We start from the raw sequence: 25,825 nt of genomic DNA, 5'->3' as shown, positions 1-25,825 counted from the left end.
AGAAGTTAATATTAGAACAATTGCATATACTTTCTATAATGTGCCTGCAGCAAGCAAAATATGATTATGCAAGCTCTGGAATTTACAAGTTATTTTTTCACTGTCTATAAACACTGCTATATGATTAGACGTACTCACTTTCTCGTAGGGACCATCCATTGCCTGGTGTCTATATTTTCCAGAATGTATTCACACTCAGGTTTATTCTTCTTCAGAGCAGTTACCAGATATACGACAATGTCAACTTTTTTTTTATAGGGATACAGGAAAATTGTTTTCAACCTTCAGAAACCAGCTAAACTCTTTCAGGGCAAGTCAGCTCCAGCGATGTTAGACATGAGTTGCTGTCGAGCTCTAAGAATTCAAGCGGGGCGGGGGGAAGTGGATTATTAAGTACAGAATAATCACCAAATTGGTTCTAAAGCCATTGAAACCAGTGGAGTTGATTTTAAAGGGGGAGAATTTGGCCCCGTTATCAGGTTAAAAGGGTGTGTAGCTATTGGCTTAAAAAGGGAACTCTCAAACCCATCTCTTGTTGTACTTGCAGACTTTATTAAAAAAACACAGGTAAAGGTGAGCTACTCAACAGTGTTTTCAAAGAGATGTAACGGGGAAAGACTGTCGAATTTAAAATTGCTTACTCTCCAAATTTGTTTGATTGTTTTCCGTTCCAGTAATAGCAGCTAAATGAAAGATAAGTATTAGAACAAAAGTCTCACCAAGAGGGTGACGCTACACGAATGGGGATAAAAATCCTGCTTAATTATTCTGGCGATGTGTAATGATTTAATTCTATTCCTGTCTTTTCTCTAATGACTTTCTCTCCTCAAAACTCTCCTCGCAAATAGTACACCTGCATTTGTGAGCAGAAAGTAGGCCACTCTTTAAAAATAATCTGGCCAAGCAGTGAAAGTACCAAAGCCAAAATCACAGTGCTCTGGCAGTACGTGCTACACCACAGGAGCGATGTGTGTAAGACTCTCCATTGAAATCACCGGAGAATTCAGTTTTTAAAAAGACACACTTCGCCCTTCTCTTCACAAGACTAAAACGATTGAAGTGCATGATAAGTATAAAAAGTATTAATTTTGCCTTAATTATTTGAATAATCGAAGACATTCATGCAAAACTTCCATTAATTCAAAGGACGCTTTTCCTGGGGAAGAACTGAGTACAGTCTCAAAACCCAGGATAGAAAGTTTGGTGTGTTCTTTGGAAGTTGGAATGTGATGTTATTATAAACATGTATTTAAGTAACAAAACAAGAAATTGTTAACAGTGCTTGGCTGTATGTGTTTGACTCTTCGAACTGTGCAAAATCAGGTAAAATTCTGTTCCTACTGAAGTCAGATACAAAATCCTTTTGGTTTCAGTGATAACAAGAAGGGCCCTTAAATTGCTTTTGTTTACACACAAGCAATTTGGATTTCATTGGTGTATCTCTTCGAGGCACACCTGAAAGCCAGGACTCTGGTATGTGTACTGAATCATGCGATATCTCCACATCAGAAAGGACATTATGTTATCTTCTTCTTCATTCATACAGAAAATACGAAAAGTAGTGAGTTTGACTGGCCTAAAAAATGAACGTGAGTTTTCCAAATAAAAAGGCATCAATCGATTCCTTCCAATCGAAAACGTGAGAAGAATCAAACGATTCTTTGACGACCTTCATCACTGTCTTACTTTAGCTAAGATCGTTATTCTTATAGAAGTAAAGTGAACAATTATATGAATTGACTTAATTGAGGGTTTTTTTTTTTGGGGGGGGGGGAGAGTAAGGGGATGATTGTGCTTTCCAGACACATTTAAAGGACATACTTTTTCCCAAGTGGCGCAGAAACAACGTGAGTACTTTTGAAAAGATAGTCGGCTATTTTCCTGCATGCTTTTTTCCTCCCTAAAAAAACCCCAACTAGGCGTATTAAACACGAGAGGGGAAAAAAATTACAACTAAAAAACTGATTAAAGCTTTCAGGTGTATTGAACTTGAACCTAAGGGCGGTGAGCCACCTGGAGGATGTAATCAGCAATTTGTGGGACCAAGCCTGCAATCCCACATTTAAGTGTTACATGACACTATAGGAATTTTGTATATGTCTGTAGATCTATAGATACCCATATAGCATGTAATACAGAATATCTCTATGATTATAGATTATTAAACATGGCTGCTATTATACAAATGTGAGAATATATAATAACAACTGAGCGCCTGGATTATAAAACGTAAGGCTGCACTGAGGAAGGACTCCAGGCACTTCCTTGCAGAAGTTCCTGCTAAGGAAACCCATGCATCCTGCCCGTGAGCTCCTCTGGGGATGCACTGTATCAGAAGTAAGCCAGGAGAACGTGCTTATTTCCTCCTGGCACAAGGAAAGGCCCTTTTTCCTCGTACACAGGTTCCCAAGCAACTGTGATGGGAAAGAGCACGGAATACACTGCTGGAAAGCAGGTACATTACCTCCAGGGGGGTAAAATCTTTTGTTTCGCTTGGTAAGAGCCTGTGAGGTAAACCAGGAGACAGCGCCATCCAGAGCAGACACCTGTACAGGGGAGCGCCCAGCTCCTTCCCCGCCTGCCCTGCCCTCGGAGGTGCTGGGGCTGCGGGACGGACCTCCCGGAGCGGAGCAGCCCCTGCAGCAGAGCTGCCCGCGGCACGGGCACCTCCGCCCACGCGTGTCACACCGCCTACACCTGCGCCTTTCTGCGGGCCTGCCTCCGAGGCTGAGGTGGGGGTATCACAAAGTCAGCCTTCACTTAGGAAACTTCAGCAAAGTGAAGTGGATAACGTGACCGAAACCGAGTATCAGCACTTTTCCCAGTTAGGTTAATCCTGCTTTTTAAGTCTGATGTAAGAGTGCTTCTGCCCCGTTTTTAAAGTCCCCGTGATCAGACCGATGTCTGACCCGTCTAGATACCTCCCTTCTTTTGGGGCAGGGTTAAATAATAATCTGCTCACGCAGGGATTTTCGCTTTATGGCAACCACCCTCTTCAATTCCAGTAAACGTCTCGCACCAGACGACTCTTGGAGAATCGAAAAGCTATCTACACTCTTATTAAACAGGAAAAAAAAAGACAAAGAAACAAACCTGTCGGACAAATCAGCCCCATCTCCCCGTAGACGGCAGGCAAAAGCGGACCCGTACCTGGCTGCTGAGACGGGCAGGACAGACGCAGCACGCCCGGCTCCCTGCGCACCGGGGTCGCAGTCGCAGCGCCGGGGGGTCCGGGCGCGCCGGGGCCTCCTGGTGAGAGCCCGGGACACCCGGCAGGAGCCCCGGCCCCCCTCGGGGCTCGGCCGGGCGCTGCCCCGCTCGGCTCCGCCGCCGGCCCGGCTCCCGTGGGGGCACGGCGGCTCCGGGCCGGCGGCGGCTCCGCGCGGCGCCCCTCCCGCCGGCAGCCTCCTCCCACCGCAACTTTCGGGCACACGGGCAGCGCCGGGCGGAGAAACCCGCTGCCAGGCCGCGGGGCTCGGGGCCGCCGCCGGCCCCCACACCGCGCCGCACGATCGGGGCCCTCGCACGGCCGCTCCGGCCCGCTGGTCACCGGCCGCGGGCGGCGGCCGGGACGGGGCCGGGCTCGCCGCGCTTCCCCGAGGAGCCGTTAACGGCCCTGAGGAGCCGTTGGGGAGCCGCGGCGCCGTACCTTGCCCCGGCCCCCGAGGCGCGCACCTCCCACCCGGCGGGGGGGGATGGGGCGGGTGCGCGTGGCGCGGGCCGAGCCCGCCCGGCGACGGGCCGCGGCATTAATTACCGCCGCGCTAATTTGAGCGAGGCATTGGGCGCGTGGGGCGGGGGGGAGCCGCCGCGGCGCGGCGCGCGGGGCGCTGCTGCCCCCTGGCGGCGCCGCGAGGAGCCGCCGCCCGCCGCCACGGGACCTGCCCGCGGCGGCGCGCAGAGAGCGAGGCGCGGAGCCCGGCGCGGGGCAGCGCCGGCGCCAGGCGGGGGCCGGGCGCGGCCGTTGAGGAGGGCGGGGCAGCCCTCTGCCTCCCGCCCCGCCTCCAGCCCGCGCGCCCCGCTCACCAACGGCCGGGCCGCGCTGAGGCGAGGCTGCGGTCGCGCCGCGGTACGTGCCTCCCTCGGGACCGGGGAGGTGCGCAGCAGCACTCAGGGCGCCCTGTCGAAACCGGGAAAGGACCGTTAAATCACTCCAAAGAGGAACTAGCTAGGAGCGGTGGTTCTTTGAACACATAAATAAAGCAGACACCCCCCCCCCCCCTTTATTCACATTGCTTTAGAAAGTTAAGTGTCAGCCGGCTGCGGGAAGGAGTCAAAATTAGTAGTTCGTGTAAAGCTAAGCCTAGTTGCGAGCCCTTTCTAAATAGGAAAGTTTGTACAGTCAGCCCAGATTTGTCGCTGGATTTATACGCCTTTTTCCCCTCACTGTTTTAAGTGTCGGAGCTATGTAGGAAGGAAAGAAATACAGGGAGTAGATAAATATCAGAAAAGGCAGCGGGGAAAAAAGGAAACGCGAAAGCAACAAAGCTGAAAGGCATCAGGCAAAATTCATATTCTGCGGAAAAAGTTAAACCCCAATCTAAAACGTTTGGTTTTTTTAAGAGTTGCCAGAAAGTTCAGAAAACCCTAGAGAAGTGTAAAAGCAAGAACGGGACTTGTGCTGCCGCCGCCCCCGGGGACTGCTGCCGGAGCAGGACTTCGCGCCGCGGCGGCAGAAAGCGGGGCGGGGGGGACTCGGAGATGGCGGTGGTAGCGCGGAAATGGCGGTGGCAGCGCCGGCCGCGGGCCCGGCTGTCCCTCAGGCCGCGCTGCGCCGGGCCGGCGTCTGCTCCAGCGGCGTGGTGTGGGTGGCTGGAGCTGTGCGGAAGCGTGAGGTGAAGCAGGCAGCTGAGCGTAGCCCTCACGATCGCATACCGCAACTGAGCAAGGCGAAGCTCTGGAGAGGAGTTGAATCACTTGACCGGGCAGCTGTGCAGGTAACTACTAAAAATTCAAAAGGTCAGTTAAATCTAGTCGGGTCTGTAATCCCACAAATTCAGTAGCACCGTAGACTACTTCCCACCACAAGGCTTTACTGTAGCCTTAACTTAAAAGCCCCCCCGCCAACTCTACCCAGTTTTTCAGCCATTACTGGTAGGACAGAGCCATTTTTGGAAAACAAATGCCAGGAGATTGCTCACAAGGAAGATTTGCTATTTTACCCCCGGACCCAATCCTCCCCACGCAGAGAGGTTCAGCCCTCCATACGTTACACGTACATAGACCACAACCCGTAATTGTGGCACGTCCGCAACTTCCCGGGTGGGTTTCCCTCGGCCACGGCTTTCGTCGTTGGTCACCTCCCCCTGCTTCGCTCGGAAAGCAGAAAGAAAATTAATCCCCGAAGGGAAGGGAAATTACTATTGAACCGAGATGAATAATCACTAATGAACTGAGATTAGCTACACAAAATGTAACGGGCCCCAGAGTCACTCTGCTACTGAGAGTAAAACACTAGTTTGGGATATTAGCAGAAAGCAGCAGCAGCAGCAATTTCAAATGTCAGCTGACTATTTCAAAGCTGTTCTTCATTACAGTTATGACTAAGATTCAGGGATCTTGTTTCTGCTGCCAGGCCCCTGCATCCCACAGCACCGTTCCTCTTTGCTTGTGATTACTCTTTCCAAAAGATGGATTTTTTTCATAAAATATTTATTTTTTTTGTTTTGTCTAGATTTTCAGAAAAAAATGACTTTTCCTCAAAACCTGTAGATATGAAAACCATTTTCTCTGGTATTTAGCAACTGAAATGCAGAAGTCAAGTAAAATAAAAAGAAAGCTCTAAATTCTTGAAAACCAAAGCATCTTACTTTTGCTTTAATCAACACTATTTTCTGGATTAAACTGCTCTTCCTCCATGGACATGTGTGCAATAGTCTTTCTTTGTGATTTCATTTTTAGCAATTGTTAAATACAACGGTTCAGATGTTCAGTTACTTCTATTGAACCATGTCAAAGGGTCTATTGTATAATTTTGCCAATTACAAAATAGAAAATTCTTAAAACAGCATTAAAAGTCCACTGTCTGTGTTACAGGCTTTTGAAAAAGTAAGATCAAAATGGCTGGAAGTAACTTGTAGCAAATTGTTTTTCCTGTTGTGTCCAGAACACTAGGGGTAAATGTTATAATGCTATAATGTGTCTATATTTGAATGGCGTAGGGCTTGGAGCTATCCCTCTGCCCACTTCACACAGCTAGGTTTGAGGATCCTGAAGTTTTCCAGGTATTTGTAATCTCCTCATAAAATTAACTATAGGCTGCAATTTAGACATTCTGTTTCTCAGCTTGAGTCACTGCAACACGTAACAATGTTACTGTAACCAGATAAATTAGTATGTTACAGGTGTGAAAAACTGAAATACCAATGATAAGTTTATGATTCTTTTTCATTGCATTTGTTTCATTAAACCTCTATGTTTTGGACTATTTTACTTTTACAAATGTTGAACAATACTGTGATTATGTATTTTTTATTTTAGGATTAAAATGTAAAGCCATAGTGTATTAAGCTTCGCCACCATTTACAGATATAATGCTATGACTCTTCCTCATGGAGTATTGGCATCCGAAGAGCTTCACTTTCTCACCTAGAGGTGACCTTGTAAGATCAGTGTTTCTTAATGCAGTAAGGCCTCTTGCTTTGGGGCAAAACCCATTACAAGACTTCAGCTACATTCCCGAGAAGTGGGATAGGATCCGTAATCCTTAAAGTACAATCCAGAACACTCGCTAGAGATGAGAACAGACCAGATGGTAATGATTTCAAAGTTAATATGTGCACTTTGTCTCACTTTATGAGATTTAAAAATGTATTAGGCATACATTTAGAAATTTGGATTGTGTATTTATGATTTTATAAAGTGGATGAAAGCAGCAGTTTATCTCTGAGGATGACGTCCAACAGTAAAGTGAGGGTCTATCCAAGAGATTGACTCATAGCACCTTATTTCAGCTACGAATGGATGAATACTTTTTCTGGTGGAATTAACTTCAGTGTAGGAAGGAAGGTATTTTTAACAAAACTACAAGTAAGAAAATTACGTTGCCTCTTTTAGTCCCTGATATCTGATACAGTTCAGAGTTACAAATATTTGCTAAGCCAGAAATTGGCATATAATCACTTCATTGAGTATCAGTAGAGTATTCTTCTAAATGTTACTTTTATTGCTGCACCAGATAAAATAATATCCATCAAATTTCCAGAAGAGATTAACTGAAACAAGCACCTGTCTTCAGAAAATACAGCTTTCCTCTTTTAAAAGCATTTTTCACAACAAAACTGACAACCTTTTCAATCACCTAAAAGCCTCCTTTGCTGCCCCCAAAATCAACTCAACCTTTAAAATTGGACGAAAATAATGCAGTTAAATAAACAACAGCAACTAAAATATAAAATTCTACTTGCAGTTTTTGCTCACAAATGGAGAAGAGCCAGATGTTCAAAAAGGAATTTTGTTATTATTAACAATTTTTTGCTAAGAAGAAATTCATATGCTGTGGTAATAGGCAGCAGTACTGGAAGACAGTACTGAGTTAAGTAGTTTTATTTTGTTATTTATTTAGTAAAAGAGAGAAACTCTCATCTACAGATAGGCACTGTTCTCTGCCACACATTCTGTCTATAGACCTGCATATTTTAACACGAGTCCAGTGTGAAGAGCAGAGCTATTTAGGCATCCCTGAAGTATCCTTAGTTTCTGCATTGAATAGTTTTACCATTGGCAACAGGGCAGCGGTCTTCCTTGCCTAGACCTGTGCTTCAGCAGCGCTGGCGGGACCAGACAGCAGGGGCCGACTGTCAGGCCCCGTCTGCCCCTGGCATTGCGGAGGCTTCCAACAGCGAAGGCAGCTAAGGGGAGATGTGATGGAGCAGCAGACTGAGTGAGCTGTGGGCATTTATTCTATTCGGCGACAAAAATAAATCATCCAACTGAGTGTGTATCACACGCTTTTGCCTAATACCTAACAATTACTAATCAGTTTGTTACAAACAACTTGTGATATGAAATCTTGGTTTGTTTGCAAATCCTCTTCATACAACTGCCAAAAGAAGGAAGTGGTGTTTATTGGCCCCTCTTTCTTTCTGACATCCTTTAAAATTTTCAGTTCTTCTCAGATGGTACTCGATGGTCAGGTTTTTAGATTAAGACTAACTGTTGACATTCCCTTATAAAGCGTTTTTTCTCTTGGCATATTGCACTTGTGATAAAGGCAGCTTTTTACTATTTCCCACCATATTGTAGGCATTAAAAACAGCAACAACAACCCCCCCGCCCCGTGAAATTGTCCAAACATTGATTCTCACATTTGCTACTGCTAGGTTATTATAACATGTTTATTTGGCATTCAGCACGGGTTTTCTTTCCTATTGCCCACAGCTTGTCTCGAAGGAAGAGGTGACACAGACTTCGTTTCCCAAATAAATTACAAGCGTTTGTCCTTTGTTCACCAGTCTGTCCTTCTATGTGAAGTATCGTGTTTCTTCAGTGAACCTCCCTCCTCACCTTTGTCCATCCCCACTAATTAAGTCTACATTTGTCTTGTCCACTGTGCCGCATCTGCCTTGGGTAACTGTCAGGTTTCTCCTTAAAGGGCCTGTGACCTCTGTGCTACCGTGCCGGCTCTGCCGCTGCCTTGAATCTGGTGGCCTGCCTCCTTTCTAAATCCTGTCTCTGAGGACCCTACGCTCTGGCTTCTTCTGGCTCCAAGGACCTTTATTCACTATTTCTCCCTGGCCCCACCCACTCTCATGAGCTGATCTTCTTTTTCCATAGCTAACCCAATTTTTATTCTCAGGAAGTAAGGGTAAAGCAGTCATCATAGAAAAAAACTACCAGCTAAGTAAATTACACAAGTTATTGGTAAGATATTAGCAGCACCTTTAGCAGCATGAAGTACATAATTAATTTCCTTAATGTACACTATAAGTAACCTTATTTTTTTCCGCAATGTAAGTGAAAAACTCTGCTCCCTATTAGTTGCAAATGCAAAAAAAAAAAGACAAATTTCTTTAGTGATATGTCAGTAACATGACAAAAAAGCTTACTGAATTGTGTGGATCGGATTAATAGAAACAGCACTGAGCCAGGTCTTGTTTTCCTGCCATCTTTTACATTCATGTTACTAAGTGAGGATGAACAATCAGATCTTGGCTTCTGATCATGAGATCAGGGATAGACGGAGGAGGTAAAACCCACTTCATACAACTTCGCTCTGCATACCCTTGCTTCTTTATAAAGGGAAGCATAGGAAGGATAGGTACTAAGTGCTGAAATTGCCACACTTTGGTGAAGTCATTGAAGACACTCCAAGGTCTTTTCTGAAGAACTTGTCAAATTCAGTATGTCTGCTGGACACTAAAAACTATTTACTGTTCCTTGAAGTCCACTGATGCCGTTGTTTTCTCAAGGAAGAATGTGCTTCCTGAATGTTAGTTGAAGTCATGCACACTGTAAAAGGGAAAATATATCACTTCCCTAATATGTCCTAGAGTTGATGGAAAATAGTGGCATGTTCCACTTCTTCATCTTTTCAGCTGATTTATTGATGAATGTTGCAGTTCCTTCACCTAGGAATTGCAGCAGTCATGAAAGTGGAGTCAAGATTCTCTGTAGGTTTACTAAACAACAAATTTAGACAGTAATTTGCATAACAGACACAAAATGCAGTCAAAGTTAATGGATGCCCTATCTAAAGCCTTCTCTAGAAAAATCTTGTGCTTTTTGTACTAATTCTTTCAAAATCCAAAATTTCATGTCTGGCAAAAACAACTTTGGAGATGTATACTTCAGCCAGTACATCGTCTGTTATCTGTCTTTGTTTTATCATTGATTTCTGTAGACTGAAGAAAATCCTTTCAATGGTCCTGCTGTGCAAGTACCCTTAGAAAAGGGTAATTTGTTCCTTTTTTTTCCCCCTCTGTCTTTTGCTTACTCTCTCGCCTTGCACAAAATCTGAACTGTTGACACATTTCATTAGTTATTTATTGAACTACATACTCAGCCAATTTTGAATAGTTTTGCTTGTGTGCTATGCTTTTGGGACCATATTTATGGTCTCCCATGTCAACAAATATACAAAAAAATCCCACACATGATATATTTTTAAATGAGTAATTTTCTAAGACAGCATCGTACTGTCTGTGACCAAAAATTGATGCCTTGCTGTGAAACCTGTCTGAGCTTATACAGGATCTTTCAGGTCTTCTCAGTCTCAGGACAAGGAAGACACTAACTACAAATAACAGAACAGTGGCCATCAGAAAGTTCAGTGTTCTTTCTGGAAAAATTATTTTTCTGAAAGTATATGTAGAGTGTGATTGAAGCTATTTAGGACTATTTTTCACCAAGATCTTGAATTTTTGTGAGCCAGATTTAATTTTACTTTCTCAAAAGGCATACCGTAACAGCCTTCCAGTAACAACCTTCTTTGTACTAAATAAACTACCAAGAGTAGTTCTGAAGTTTTCATGATAGTTTGTTTCTTTCTGTGTAGTCCTAATTTTTTTTTTAGAATGTAACATTACTCAGGACAAATTAGATAACGAATTTAACATCAATCGGAGGCAGCATAATGAAGAAACTGATATATGATTAATCAATAGCAAATTGAAGGATGGCAGTGCAATTAGTGCCAATTCACATAGTTTTATGGAAAATGATTTTAATCAAACAAATGTGACATTAGTTTTTATGAGATAACTGGGCTGACTGATAAGAGTAACTGCACAGTTCTGTGAAGTGTTGTTTGATTTAGCAATGCGTGACATTCTGACTAAAGACTACCAGGATACCAATAAAGTACACATTATTATGGATTAGGAACTGGCTAACTGGTAGACCTCAAAAAATAGGTGTCAGCAGAAGAGCTATCAAATAAATGTGTTTCTAACAGGATTCCCATGGATCATTTCTTGAGATGACTCTATTCTATTCAATATTTTATTAACTCTCTGAAAGTAAATATAAAATCACTATTGATAATATTTGCTGATGATACAAGCTTTGGACAAGAGGGAAATAATGATGGCTATAGGGCAGTTATGCGGTGTAATCTGGATTTGTAGCTAACCTGAGTCAGTCAAAAGATGTCTAATATATGCAAGCCAAATGCAAAGTCATGCATCTAGGGACAAATATTGTACATCTCTCTTACAGAATGGTAGTTATTTTGGAAAGCAATAACCCTGTAGGGTTTCGAAAGGTACAAGCACCCCACGCTAATTCTCAGTTTGAGACTGTGGTGAAAAAAGACTATTCTGTTCTCAGATGGGTGATAAGGAGTTAGTCAATACATACAGAAAGACCATTTTACCTTTCCGCAGAACTCAAGAATGATGTATCAGAATCTGGATATGGTCTCATATTCTCATGTCCAACTTTTGAAATGCAAGCTGAGAAACTAGAGAGCATGCCTGAAAATTATTTGAATGCTGGGGAAAACAACAGTCTAAGTGACAGAGACACAAACTGCCTACCAAAAAAAAAAAAAAAAAAAAAGAAGCCTTGATGACATGACATAAGTAGCTTTAGAGGGAAAAAGGTACTTAAGGGGTCTTCGTTGCATTAAGAAAAAAGTCAATACAAATGGATGAAAGGCTGTATGTGTTAAAAATAGGTACATGTTTTTAACAGACAGAGATTATCCATCTGTAAAAATGGCCAAGGGAACGGAAGAGCTCTCTATCTCTTTCTTGCTGTCCTGTCTAGAATTATTTTAGTATGGTATTAAGCTCAGTGCAGGGGTTCATGGGAGAATCTATGGCCCACAACACACAAGAAGTCAGCTGAAATGATCATGGGTTTATTCTGGTTTTGTAATGTATGGAGATCACTTAAACCACCTAACTTTAAATACTGAAATTAGGAGGCTATTTCCTGTAGGCACTCCATAGTCACTGGAGGGAGACAAAATCCTCCATGAAAGCATTTAAGGATCATCTTCAGGGAAGTCTTGACTGTAAGGGGAGTCTAGAAAGAATAATTTCCTAACATAGGCGGTTCCCAAAGGGTCACCGGCACAGGCACAGCGTGGTGCTGGTGTTTACATTTCTAGGCACTTGTTCTCATGCTCCTCAACAGCTGCAGTCACCCGTTCAGATAGTACTCATTCGGGCAGGGAGGGAAAGAGGAGCACCCCCAAAGCAGTGCGTTCTCAGTAGATGCCTTGGGAAATCAGAGACCTTCTCTCCAAGAGGAAGGCCGTCCTGGAGCAGGCAGTATTTCAGGTGTGATGTCTGTGCTGAAGCAACTGAAAGTGGGATAATTTTGGATGCAGACGTCAATAAGAACTGCTTGCCTAGTTGTTTGGACACCAATGCCGCAGCATAAATTGCTGGTCCGGGAGGGTGAGGCAGCCTGCCTGTGAAGCTCAGTTTCAGCTGTCCCTGCTGCTTGAGAAGAAGAGGTGGCTTTCTGCTGCTGCAACGGGAGCCAAAGGGAGGGGGCAACAAAACCTGGCAACACACCAGCTTTTCTGTGGGAAAAATCAAGATGCAAAATAGTGTTCTGGTAAAAGTAAAAAGTCCAGCTGCACAACCACATTCTCCTCTATAGAATAAGCAAAATCAAAATGCGAGTGTACTCATGGAAAACAATTACTGTGTTTTCAGAGCACCCACATCCTTTAAAAAGGGCTGCCTCTCTGAGTATGCTTTATTTTATGGAACCATGAAATTAATTACTACAGTAGCTGGCCTTTTCTTCGTCACTGAATCATTCACATTCAAAACATGATGTCCAAATTGTGGTCCACAGTTCAGGACTGAGCGTGCCCAGTACCTAGGACAGCCTAACGGTCACTCTAGTGATCACAGATCCAGTAGAAACACTTTCCATGGCTACTCTGGAGTTGACCAGCTGTGTAGTAAATAAGCAAACCAATAATCCCAGCTTCCATCCTGTTCTGTCCTAGACCCACACAGCTCAGGTCCTGGTTTGTCAGTGTGCCATAAAGTGGTAATGAAAATACTGAAAGAAGGTGGCAGTGGAAAGAAATTTCTACTTAGGATTTCCACTAGCCCATCTCCTTCAAGATCTCTCTTCGATATATGCTACCGCTTTTAAAATTGAACATACTCGAAAAGGAGAGTCTTGTCATTTTCTTTTAGAACCATCTTCATTCTTTCTTTCTTTATCTTTACTGACACCTTCTAGGTCACTCAGGCTTCCCAACTTGGGTTTATTTTTTGCTGTCACCCCATCCTTTTTTATTCTCATCCAGGAACTTGTCAAGTCCTGTCACCTCTCTCTCCACATCAGAGGACAGTGAAAAAATGCCATTGCAGTGCCTGTAATTCAAACTATTGTCATGACATGACAGTAGGGCCCAGCTTTGCCCTTAGTGAGCGCTAAGAAATGCACACAACCATATGTTCTCGTATTTTGCTTACAGAGATGGTAATTGAGATTGTTAATTGATTGTTTTATTTCATGACATAAAATAATAAAAGCAGGTGAACATCGTCATAGATTTTCTCTGTGGCCAGCTTTTTTTGATAGGGGTCGTATGGATATGTTGGCTTAAAACCATGCCCTTGCTAACACCGTAGTGATAAAAGAACAGACACTGATCGTAAACTTTTATGTCCTACTGATTTTACACAAAGGTAGAGCTTTTATATTAAGCTTATACATGCTTCTAAACTTTTATATTTATGGGTCATTTTTGTGTATCATGAACTACATATTTAACTATAACATAATTATATATTTGTCTTACTCATGCCTTGTCCGTTACTTAAAATATTGGCTATATAGTCTTTAATTGCAAATCCAGATATAATTACTAGTGATCCTCAAAGTCTTTTCAAAATATACCAAAGGGATCTCTGAAAAGAGAAGATAATGTTAATCCATAAAAAAACATTGTGTTTCCAATTGTACATCCATTTATATGGAGTTTTTAAGGTCAGAAAGGACCACTCAGATCCCGTAGTTAGATATCTTTGTTTTCAAGCCATGGAATTTCACCCATGAAGATAGTGTGAGCAACTTCTTTACTAAAAATTTGTCAGTTGAAAGTAGCAAAGCAGCAGTACAATCAGTTTCTATAGCTCTTCTGCCCAAGGGAGCTGCCGTTGTGTATCTGAGGGCAGAATTGGGCCCACAGAGACTATTACTAAGCCAGGGTTTTACTTGCAGATCTATCAAAACATGTGGTTATTAATGTAACCACACACAGAGAAAAAAGCATTCAAAACTGGCATAGTGCTTCCAGCAATGCTAAACTTAGGAACTATAGATCATACAAACAGTAGGATAGTGTCACAACACATATCCTCTCTTCCCCTACTTTGACAGGTACCTACTTCTGAAGAAGAAAAGGAGTTCCTGCTGCTCATCCAAGAGTTGGAAATGGGAATGCTAAAGAGGGAAGCAATGTTAAGTTCCCACCAGGGGCAAGAAGCTTTAAAATCACTCTTAAATTGCTTTGTCATTTTTCCTTTGTGAAACCATGTGTCAGGAGCAGGGATTAGTAAACTAAGGGGCAGATTACACTTTTGTGGCACAGCTTATACAGAAGGGGTCTGCACAGATGTATTGCTACATAGCAAAACCTGCTGATGCCCAAGGGAAATGTGTGGGTGCTGCTTTGCAGGGCACATTTTAGCTGTCTGCAGCAAAGGTCAGACAGCTCCTGAAGACCTTGGTGAGTGCTGCATGCAGCCCAGGACAGGGCTGTATGCCTAGAGAATTAAAGAAGTTTCTTTGAACAGCCAAGTCCTGATCCAAAGCCCACCGAAGTCAACTGGAGTCTTTCCAGCAGCTTCAGGGAGGCTGAGCTTAAAATACATACTGCAGTTCTCCCTGGCTAATACATGCATAGCTCCAGCAAAGTGGTTATACAGCTGTGCAGGGTGCGAGCAGGGAAAGGAGTGCGTCCTATGTGCTCTCCTCTCTGAGCTGCATTTGTGTTTCCATAAAACGCATCACGTATGAGATTGGGGGTGGCACAAATGAGTCCACTGGAGGGCTGCATTGCTCGTGGAAGAGAAAATCAGGAGTGGGTCACCCCAGAAGAGGTCTGATAAGCCCTTCACAGCTCCGGGATTTCTTAGGAGCTCTAGATCCATGTTGCTGCTGCACAATAGGGTGCCACAGCATGCCATCGGGTGCTCCACACGTGTTCCACACCATTGCAGGCAGGGCGGCTTTCAATTAGACTTGTATTCCTTTGCCTATGAACCTGGATTGAACATCACACAAGTGATGTTAAGCCACGAGTCTCTGTGGCCCTTTGTGAAGATGTAAGGAATTACTTCCACCAACAGACCTGTTTCTCCACCCCAGCATGCAAACAAAAGCAAGTCTGATATCTTCCTTCTCCATAAATAAATCTTTCGATTATTCAGAGATTTACAGATGAAAAGGTCCTGAATGGATCAGTATCTTTGGCATAGGAAGAAACTGAGAAACAGAGTCAGAATGACTTGCCTGGGAAGAATTGTCGAATATTTATTCATTTAAATTTAAATAATAGTTAAGGAAAATACTGCCTTGACAAGGCTCTAGGCATCTAACACATAGCTAATAATAATATAAGATCCCAGCAGCAAAAATAATGATTTCTAACAGGAACATCACCAGCCAGTTACAAAAGCTCTGTTCCAGTCCTTCATCATTCCAGGAAGTATATTCCCAGTGCTCTCCAAAAACCTTATTGAGCAGATGTCTTTTGCAGCATGCCCAGAAGAGCAACTGCCCTAAATCATATATATTACACAAAAGAGAGGAAGTTAAGATTATCTGTGCAACCTTAACTTCAACATTGCACTCACTATACCCTGGCTTTGCATACCTTTGCAACCTTCTAGTCTTTTAATGGAGACTTTTTGAAGTATTTCTGTCTAGTTGTCTGTCTATTCACTAACTCTGCTATTATAATTAAAATTATAATCTCCTAGCATTCATAAAAAAGAACTATCTTGGAATTAAAGGGAAACAGGGTATTAGAAATGAGTGGCAAAAATTAATTTATTTCTTTAAAAGCGTTGAAAAGCTCTTTGATCTTAAGCTTGGTGAGAGGAAGGGTTTTTTTGGGTTAAGAAGAAGAAAGTCAAGAGTTTGGGAGACAGGTTTTCTTCTGTACCATACAGGAAGGTAGCTGGTGCAAAACTGAGACCAAAGCATGTACTTGGCTAGTTTTTTAAAAAATATTAGGTGCTAACACTTCAGAGAATGCCTATTCACTGATAGACTGGCCTGACATAGTATAGAGACCTGAACACTAAGCCTTTGTGTGAATCTAAATGTCATAGGCTTTACACAGGGCTTCTACATGGGATTTGGATAATCTTTGAAAAATCGTTTCTTCTTGACCTGGTCCACATCTCTTCTAAAAATCCTGGCTTTCATTAGTAGTGTCTGTTCCTGCTTCCCCCATCAATGGTTTGTTGACCACTCAACATGAGTGCGAAGCTCATATTCTTAGCTACAGAGATTGAGCCATATCTTTTAATCCCATTACCACTTTATACATGCGCTGCCCTCAAGGAATGCTGCACGATGAAAGATTGACATGTGCCTCCATTATGTGAGTGCCCTATAAAGCAGAACAAGTTGCTTTCTTCTGTCTTGGGCTAAGGACAGGATGAGTAAAATTGTTCTGCATGTTACACTCTTCTCCAAAGATAACAGTTTTACACTGTAAATTAAATCCATATTTTTATAAGGCAGAGCAGTCCTGTTTAGCTTATAGTCTGGGATAAAAGGTCATTAATCTCGGGAAAATTAAATGTCTCAGGAGTCAGGCTGAAACACGGTGTAGCTATCCAAAGGCAGTGCGGCCTTTGTATCCCTTTTTGGCCGATGATTGGCATTTACCAGCTGAAGGCTTGTTAAACTTGATGCAATGAGCAAACTATGGGAGTGGAACTACATGCTGATGGAGAGTGTACTGCAGTCAGGTGAGGGAGAAGCGTGGCATTTGCTCTCCAAAAAGCAGAGGAAATTCAGGGAGGCAGTGGTGAAGTCTCAGGTTCCTTTAAAGAAACTGGAACTAGTCCAACAAACAGAATCACCCTTTTTTTCCTGTAAGCAACTCAGGTAACTGCTTGGGATCACTGGCTGCTGAAGGGCAAGATCAGAGAAAAATACCAAATGCCTGAGTGAGGGGAAGGGAGGGAGAGAAGGAGGGTTTTCTTGAAGCGTTTGTAAGTCTAATACTCTATGTTGCCAAAACCAGGAAAGTAAAACTATTTAGGAGAGTCTGGTACTTCTTACTAGTGGTAAAATTAGCTTCTTTATAATCCAGTAGGTTGGAGAAACCTGCTGCCCATTCAGAAGATGGGAAGAGAAAAGGTCTGGCTAACACTCTCCTTTCAGCAGCTATTCATAGAGTGTTTGAAGAAGACTGATGTTAGCTTTAGCAAAAGCGATCTGAGCTTAGATATACAGCCAGGTAGGGTCAGGCCATGTAACTACAGAAGTTTCTTAGAAACAGCAGTCGGTCTGTTTAGCTTTGTCAGAGGAAATCAGTGAGAGCAGCTCATGCTCTCACAGCTATAAAAACTTCTATGATAGGACACTAGATTAGAGAATAAAGAGGAGAGAGGTTTATACTGTCTAATGAGAAGTTAGCCTTAGTTTAAGGAAGGTTTATCTTTTACATAGTATTATCTTTCCATGCTTGGCAAATGGGCCAAACAATTATCAGGCAAGTTGGTTCTCCATAGGATAAATACACTGACTCATTTTTTCTTTCAGCTTCTAACTTGGGAAAAGTATTTTTTCAGTTAGTAAGGGACTGGAGAGTATTTTTACAACTTACTGCAGAACAAGCCTTTTGGTACAGCATAATTGCTTGCCTGTGCACACACAGTGACCTTGAAATTGAGTCCCAAAACCCTCAAATAAGCGTGTGATGCGAGCCTTGGCTGAGCAGAGCCTTGGGGTGACACTGTTCAACACTTCCTTAGGCTGAGTGCTCCTTGCACTCAGTGCTCACTCAGCACTCTGCTTCCATCTCTCAAGCAAGGTTTTCTTGGAATGTAAATTACTAAATGCAAGAAAACTTCTTAAGTAGTAGAATCTCAGATCTGTAGAGGGAGATGCATAAAATAAAAGTAGAGGAATGAACTCCCTTCTCTCACTGTACCTTGCAGTCTTCCTTATCAGTCTTGCTTCCCAGTCTAGCAGCCTTTGGCCTCTTGCACTGAACAAGCTTCATCCAGTTCCACTTAGGTTCCTAGAAGAATATTTCTTCTCTCTCGCTTCTAGTCTCCTCTGAAGGTTGACTTCTTGCCACAATCAGTACCTCGCTCCTGCCGGGTGTCTCAGCTTGTGCCTATACAGCACCCCCAACACTGCCCCCTGCTCAGGTTTTCTCAGGGAAGGCTCCATCTCCCCATTTTTACAGAGGGCATCACCTGCCTAAGATTATTAGACCCATGGGAAGGCAAACTGGTTGTCTGCCTCTCTGGATGCAGCCCTTCAAACAAAACATACTGCACGTGCACAGTAAACACTCCCTTTGCAAGGTGTATCACTTGCAGAATATTCTATACAGTAGCAGAATAGAGAGAGCTAAGTCAAATAAATCATCTCATTAAAGAAAATGACTTCATTAAATAAAAACTTGTAAAGTCTTCAGAATTATAAGCACTTGATTATAGTTTCCATGTTTCTTCCTTCAAGACCCTCATTCCGCTTTTACTCAGCCTGTGATTTTCAATTAGAGCCTTCTTACATAGAGAGTAAGTAAAATCAGATAAATTGTTAGCCCGGAGGAGGTGGAACACCTCCCTCATTATCCTTGCTCAGAAAAGGATCCTTGATCTGATCTGAGGAAGGGAGAATATGCTCGTCTGACTGATACTCCCCAGCATGAACAAGCAGCCAGGAGAGGGACAGAGAGGATTAGTTGGTGATAAAAGTTACCCAGGAGTAGCTGGGTGCATAAGGGCTGTAACTTCTCCACAAAACAAAGGAATGTAACTATAAAACACACATCTCTCTGCTCAGCCCCTGTATCACTGCAGCTGCATTTCACATGCATGTGCCTTCGTGGTTCAGGCTCTAAAATTACAGTCTGTCTTTGAGAGAGGGCTTGAGGACCCGGTCCCATGTAGATAATCACTCTGCCACTGGAGAGGTGTTTTGGTGACTATAAGCCATGAAAGGCAATATTAAGTGCTCTCCGGATAGTCCCTTTTGGCTATGTATGCTGCTGCAGGCTCTTGCTTAGAGTTAACGTGTTAATTAATTTTTATGTATTTGAAGAACTGCTGAGGTATAATTTCACTCTGTCAGTTCTCTGTGCCATGAGAAAGTGCCCAGGTAAGTATTAATCACTCTGGAATGGGCAAGCCAAAAATGTTGAACACAAAGTAAAAAGTATAATCCAAGTGCTGCTGAGCAGTTACATAGAGGAACAGTCAAAACCTCATTTATGCATAGATCTCCTTGAGTTAGGGTATGTTTTCACAATGCATTTCTTCATGGTGAAGTTTTCTTACATGTGTAGACACACATTTAAAAAGCATCTTGCAGATTGACCACTAATTCTCAGCTTAAATTTTCTGATTAAAATGATTTTGCCCTGGAAATGTATGATTAGCTCTCCCTCTCTAATATGATAGCATTCTGCCCTACATTCTGCTGTCTAAGTTATGTAAAAATATCACCAGAAAAATTAAAAAGGGAAAAATTGGCACCTTGTATACATGGGATATTAAAAAAAGAAGAATCATGACAAGTCAGGCAAAATTTTAGGATATCACTTTGCATAAGGAAATCTTCTGAAAAATAAATCCATACAGATATGCTGTTTCATTAAATCATCTCTCTTTTCTGTCCCCCACCTTAAAATGTGTCAGAAGGAGATAAGCAACCCCTGAGGTCCAGTGTAAAAGAAATGTGGGTTTGACTGCTTCAGAGTCTTCCTTCTAGCCAGAACATAAGCAATGCAATACGGCAGCAGGAGCTGAGAGCAGAACAGAGTGTTTTCTCCTTTTCTGGTTACCCGTCACCTAGGGGAGAGAGGGACAGCTGAATATTCCTTTACCGACTATACAGGTCATCGGAGCACTCATTTTTCTGTGGCTGTTGTTCTGACTAGCTTTCCCTAAAGCAGTAGTTCAGTTGGCATTGCTGTTAATCTGACAGTTTTCTGAATCAGAGAGAATTTTGTTTTCTCTGAGCCATACTGGCACAATGGTGAGGTTGTTTTGTGTCCTCACAGTATCCTGAAAGCATCTTAGCATAATAAGAGCTAAAGACAGGAATGTTAAAGTTATAGACGTAATATATCGGCTCAGAAATATAATTGCAATATGTAGCTAGTATTTAACAGGTGAGAGGCTCAGAAAGACGAGCAGCAGAGAGAAATTTAAATGAAAAATTCAGGTGGTTTGTAGGTATCATCTATTGTGTGTAGGAAGACAAAAAGACCCCAAATCTTTCCAAACCAGGGTATATCTCATGGATATCCTCATTTCATCCTGCAGAAAAAAAGGGTATCAACCCTGCATCAGAAAAATCTCTCTTGTGTTTTTAGGAGGCAGGCTGTTAGCTTCCTCTGCTAAAATAAAAAGTTAAGAAAGCCTAATGCTTCAGAAATCCTTACATTTATGATATTCCCGTGAGTGTTGATCAGCCTTTTTTATTTTCTTTCTTTTTTTTTTTTTCTGAAAAACTGGATTGAAGTCATGCTGTTGTTACTCTTTTCAAGGTCCTTTCCCTTTAAAAAGTGATTAGACGTTATTCCACTGATGCTTTCCTTTGCTTGCTCTGTAGGTTGATTCCAGTCTGGACACTCTGAAGCAATTGCTACTGGGACTTCTGAGCTACTCAGACACAGCAGAGATAAAGGCCATATAAAAAACTAGATTTGGATCAGTTCTACAGCTCTTTTAAGGTAACTGTTACATTTTAATCACTCGAATTAAGAACAATTCAGATTTAGAACAGATTTTAAAAAATGCTGCTGCAACAATGCTTGCAGCTGTTTATGCTTCTTGTATGCTATTTCATTTGTCTTTTTTTACCTTGTGTCAGGACAAAGTCTGTCTTTCTGCAAGATTCTTACAACTTTATACACTTTGAGTCGTTCAGTTAATAGATTATTCAGAGGGTAAAAACAGAAGAAGTCATTGCAGGAGGTTGTGTTTGACTAGGGCTCAACCTCCGTCTCTACATCCTAAGGTAATGCAACTTAGATTTTTTTAAATTAATTGTTACATTTATGCTGCATCTGTCATGAGCATTTTTCATGAGTTTTCGAATTACTCTCGCTAAATGATTTCATGGCTAGATTTATTAATAAAGTTGACTAGTTGAAGTTTTACTGATACTAAGAACATTTTAGGAAACTCCCAAAGTACTTCAGTCTACACTCCAAGATATCAGAGCCAGTGGAACCACTGTCTGGAAACTCTTGAGTCTGATCTGTGTAACATATCCTGTGGAATTTCACTCAGGAATTTTTGCACTTGGCCCAGTAATTTTGATTAAATTAGAGCCTATCTTTTATTAAGATAGTCAATCTAGATATAGAAGACAAAGTCTGCACAGGGATGGCATATCCATTTGTAAACTGGTCCAATGGACTGCTTGTAAAAGTAATCTGAATCCCCTGACATGTACACATGCAATACGTTTTCTTTATAACGCTGTTCTTGGGAATTTCCTATGTAGCTGGGTACTCTGTCAGTGAACAAAGATTTCATTATGTATCCTCTGCATGTGTGTGTTTTACTAATTAAAGTTTGATACCTAATACTGGCATATTTACATGTGGGAGTAATTTTGTTCGTGGTGGGAGTAGTCCCAGTGCGTTAGCTGGCGCTTTGCAAGATACCTACAAATTTGTCTTTTGAGAAAAGTCCTGGTGCTTAGTTGAACAGCAGGTATTTGAAATTACAGGTCTAGGCCTGTATTTGTGTCACCTCTCTATTTTCATTTTCCACCCCCATACTTACACATTGATATTGTCTCATTCCTGTACATGCCCATTAATTCTATCAATCACTCATCCTTAAATGTACTCATGCATCTGTAATTTATGCAGTTATTCATTTTCCCTGGCTGTTGTGGAATAAATAAACAGGTGCATGTTTACACTTAAGTCAACTGGGTGTGCCCACAATATTGAAAAAGCAAAGCCATACTAAATGGAAAGGCCTGACAGTCTTAGCTCTTGGCTTATTATGCATGCTGACTGCTTCATTTGTACTGTACTAATTTCTATTGCTGTAGAATCAACATACACAGTCTGAAAGAGAGGATTTACAAGAAAAAAGAATGGTTATATTATGTGATAATTAGTCATAAGAACTGCCATATGAGATCAGATCAAAAGTCCATTTATTTTGTTATCTTGTCCCTGACAGTGTCTGTAGGGAGCGTTTAGGGTGAAGAACAAAGGAAACATGGCACGTGTGGAATTCTCCCCTAGAATACCTCTCACTTTCCAGCAATAAGTATTGAAAAACCTTCCTTTCCTTCTTCAGCTGGGAGCTGTATCTGTACTGTGATGCTTCATAGGACCAACAGAGCTATCTTCTGTGAACTTACTTAACCCTCCATGAACTTACCATGCTTTTGGCTTCCACAACGTTGTACGGCAGCAAGTTCCACTACTCAATTATGTGTAATGTGGAAGTAATACTTCCTTATGCACCTGCTGCCTGAGGATTTCTTCTGACATGCTTTGGCTCCTGTATTTTGAGAGTCAACAGTTGTTTTCTGCAGATCTGCCCTCACCATACCATCCACATACAGATAAACTCTCCCATTTTTTTATTTTCCAGCTTGAAGACTCCCATTTAATATAATGTCTCTTTGAAAGGTGATTTGTTCCCTGCTCATCTTATTCTGTATTTTTTGAGGAGGGGTAACCTGTATTAGATCTGTTTTTCTCCCTGTAAGAACACATCTGCAAAGGATGTCATAATGGTATTTTTTACTTTAGTTCTCAGTTCCTTTCCAAAAAATTCCTAATGTAGCATAAAAAGTGGCAAAAAAGTGACTTGGGCTTCCCTAAGCTGAGGCAAATTTACATCAGATAAGTAAGAGCTGAATATATTATCCTTTCACAATCTTATCTTTTGAGGTGTAGAGTGCTTGCTGTGAGGCAACAGCCACAGTGCAATTTCTTCCAGGTTTACATCTTCAGCTTTACTGAATAAAGGCTCAGTATCAACAGCCTGAGAGTACTGCTGAAAACCAGGCTGCTTTTCATTGTCTGTCCTATGTTTTAAGCATACTTGGACCTAAGGATGTAGGCCAGGAACTTTCCTGAGCTAACTAATATGCAATACAGTAAATTACAGAAAGTGATGTTTTCCCTGATGAGCAAGTATCTCAGTTTTTATTTATAGAAAAATATCAAAGGAAAACAAAAGTGTTGCATTTCAAACATCACTCTTCTGACATATATTCAGATATTTAGCTAAAGAAAGGTAGAAATTTAGGTATATCTTAAAATATGAAATTCCTTCCTTTGTTATGACTTTCTCTGTGTTCTGCTTTCTGTGTTTCAGCCTTACAGAAAATTTTCTCAGACTGCGATCAGGTAAAGGCATTTCCACTGGCCATTTTGGTGGTCCAATTGCTGAACCTTGGCTTGTCAACGCTTGGTATTTAGATAGTAGATGCTTCTTCCTTGTTTCCTCTTTTGAGATTTGGCTTCCACGACATTCACACCTTCACATATACTTACTACAGGATGCTGCATTTTACTGTGAGACTACGTGACCCATCCTGAGCAGCTCAGTTAAACACAGAATAGGCTATGTAATGTACAGTCAGAGCAAGACTATTTTACATCAACTATGTTTGTCATGCAAATACATTATCTTTAAGTTTCAGTCTCTTACAGTGAAATGTACTATTAAATCACTTCTTGTCCCTAGGCAAAGAAGTGAAACCTTCATAGCTAACAGTGATAAAAAAAGAAAAAACAGAAAACCAAACCCCCCCCCCCAAAACCAAACATCCCCCCCAAAATGAGGCAATATATATTCTAGTCTAAAACAACTTATAGGCCATTGTCCAGACAAGAAAGAACAAATACTTGGAAGTTGAAAGCTCTAGACAGGATATGAAAGAATCACAGACAGAAAAACAAAGAGAGAACAGGGTAGAAAAGAGAATTGGAAAAGCACACCTCACAGCTTTTAGAAGCAATGTACTCATGTCAAATTCAACATTCACACAGGCATCCCCATGTTAGCTTTGAACTATCTCTAGCAGTTAAGTTGAGGCAGAATGGAACCCAGTGCATGCTCCAAAATCTTCTTGAAGAAGAAATACTCAGGAAGTTTGCTCGTACAGAACACCATGCTACTCTGGCTATGTTGTTAGCAGTAATACCTGCTAAGAACAATTAAAATTATCTTGCACATGTTTACATGCACTGCAGAGAGTGCAATACAGATTTACCTGTTGCAGGAGCTCTGAATACTCAATACAAAGTGTCAAATACAGCACACAAATAAATACAAAATAAAAATAGTTCATTTGCTACGACTAAACAGCCTGAGCTTCCCCAAACCAGGGATTCCAGAAAAGTTGAATTCCATTTATATGCATAGATGGGAACAGCAATGGAACAGGTAAAGCCTTGGGTCTGCCTTAGTGAAATTTCCCCTGAATTCATGAGGAAAAGAACGTGTTTATCACTAGAGACATGATCAGTTTCCTTCTGTTGCCTACAGATTACATGACCTAATTGTTTTAAAAATCACTTCTCGTTGGCCCCTCTTCCCCATCCAATATTGGGTCTATGGAAATTTGTATTGAGTGTGAGGCAGGGTTAGGTATGAATGGGTCACATCTACAATAAACAAAGGTAGTAGTCTATAGTTTAAACAAAATCAGTAGTCTGTGGTCTCTTGTGTGAGACATTCAACAATTGTCCCAGCACAGTATTAGAGTGTTCTGTTGTATGAACATGCCTCTTCTGAAAGAAGTTAAAAGTTAAAAAACTTGCAAGCTTTAAAGTTCTGTGATGCTTACACATAAAAACATGTTAGTTTTTCCATCTTGCCCAAACTTCCATGCAACTCTCTTCTAATAATTTTACTCACTTTGCAACTACAGTTCAACAGAATGATATTCTCAAATGACAGAGAACTCTCCATGATTTCTTGTTTTACATAGCTAAAGAGCTGCTATCCCCTGTCTTAAGACTGAATCCCAGCCAATTATGTGGTGCTCCTTGTAAAGTCAGTGGCACGAGACCTGCACAGCTGGGCCTGTTTTGCCACATGCTCTAGAATTCTTATTATTTAGAATTCTTCAGGCTGAAAACTGCTAACTGAGCACAACACACTATTGTCACAAACTGTGCAAAAGAGATTTCAGTATTCTATATGAAACTGATATAACTCTTTTACTTTCTTCCCACTCTAAAAAGATGCTATGCTGATTTATGTTAAAGAAAAAAAGAAAAGAACTTTGAAGAGAAAGCAAATACTCTTGGATAGTGAAGGTATGTTACTTAAGTTATCCCAGACACATCATTTTGCATTGTTTTGCAAAATGATAAATGTGAGCTTAAAGTGAGCAAGCTTATTTAAAGAATTTAAGTGATCTCCCCACTTCTATTGCAACATACAAATTTTAAAATTGTTTAAAAATATAGTTCATAGAATCTAAAGCAAAGTAATCAGTGTATATATATGGTTATTTGCTTGGAGGAAAAAATAAAACAAAGCATACAGCAGATTCTATTTGCTAAATATTTCCTTTTCCAAAACAGACATAACATTATCACTATTAATCAAACAGATGACTGATTACAGGACAAGTACTCACAGAATTAATTCTCTAAGATTTCAGTGTTACAGTTCTACTGCATTTCCAGAAATCTTTTGCTCAT

The 25,825-nt window shown here is 41.6% G+C and overlaps 1 long non-coding RNA gene across 1 annotated transcript; it reads left to right on the top strand.

Moving 5' to 3' along the window:
• Positions 1-4,852: 4,852 nt before the first annotated feature.
• Positions 4,853-25,448, top strand: LOC135324800 (uncharacterized). Its single transcript, XR_010386062.1, has 5 exons — positions 4,853-4,937; positions 20,737-20,857; positions 20,998-21,144; positions 23,484-23,515; positions 25,361-25,448. It is a non-coding gene; the product is annotated as an uncharacterized LOC135324800 (long non-coding RNA).
• Positions 25,449-25,825: the final 377 nt, after the last annotated feature.

Source organism: Dromaius novaehollandiae, chromosome Z (assembly GCF_036370855.1).
Source record: "Dromaius novaehollandiae isolate bDroNov1 chromosome Z, bDroNov1.hap1, whole genome shotgun sequence".
In the NCBI taxonomy this organism is placed as follows: domain Eukaryota; kingdom Metazoa; phylum Chordata; class Aves; order Casuariiformes; family Dromaiidae; genus Dromaius; species Dromaius novaehollandiae.
The sequence above is the reverse complement of the archived record's forward strand: the minus strand, read 5'-3'. Positions and strand labels throughout refer to the sequence as shown.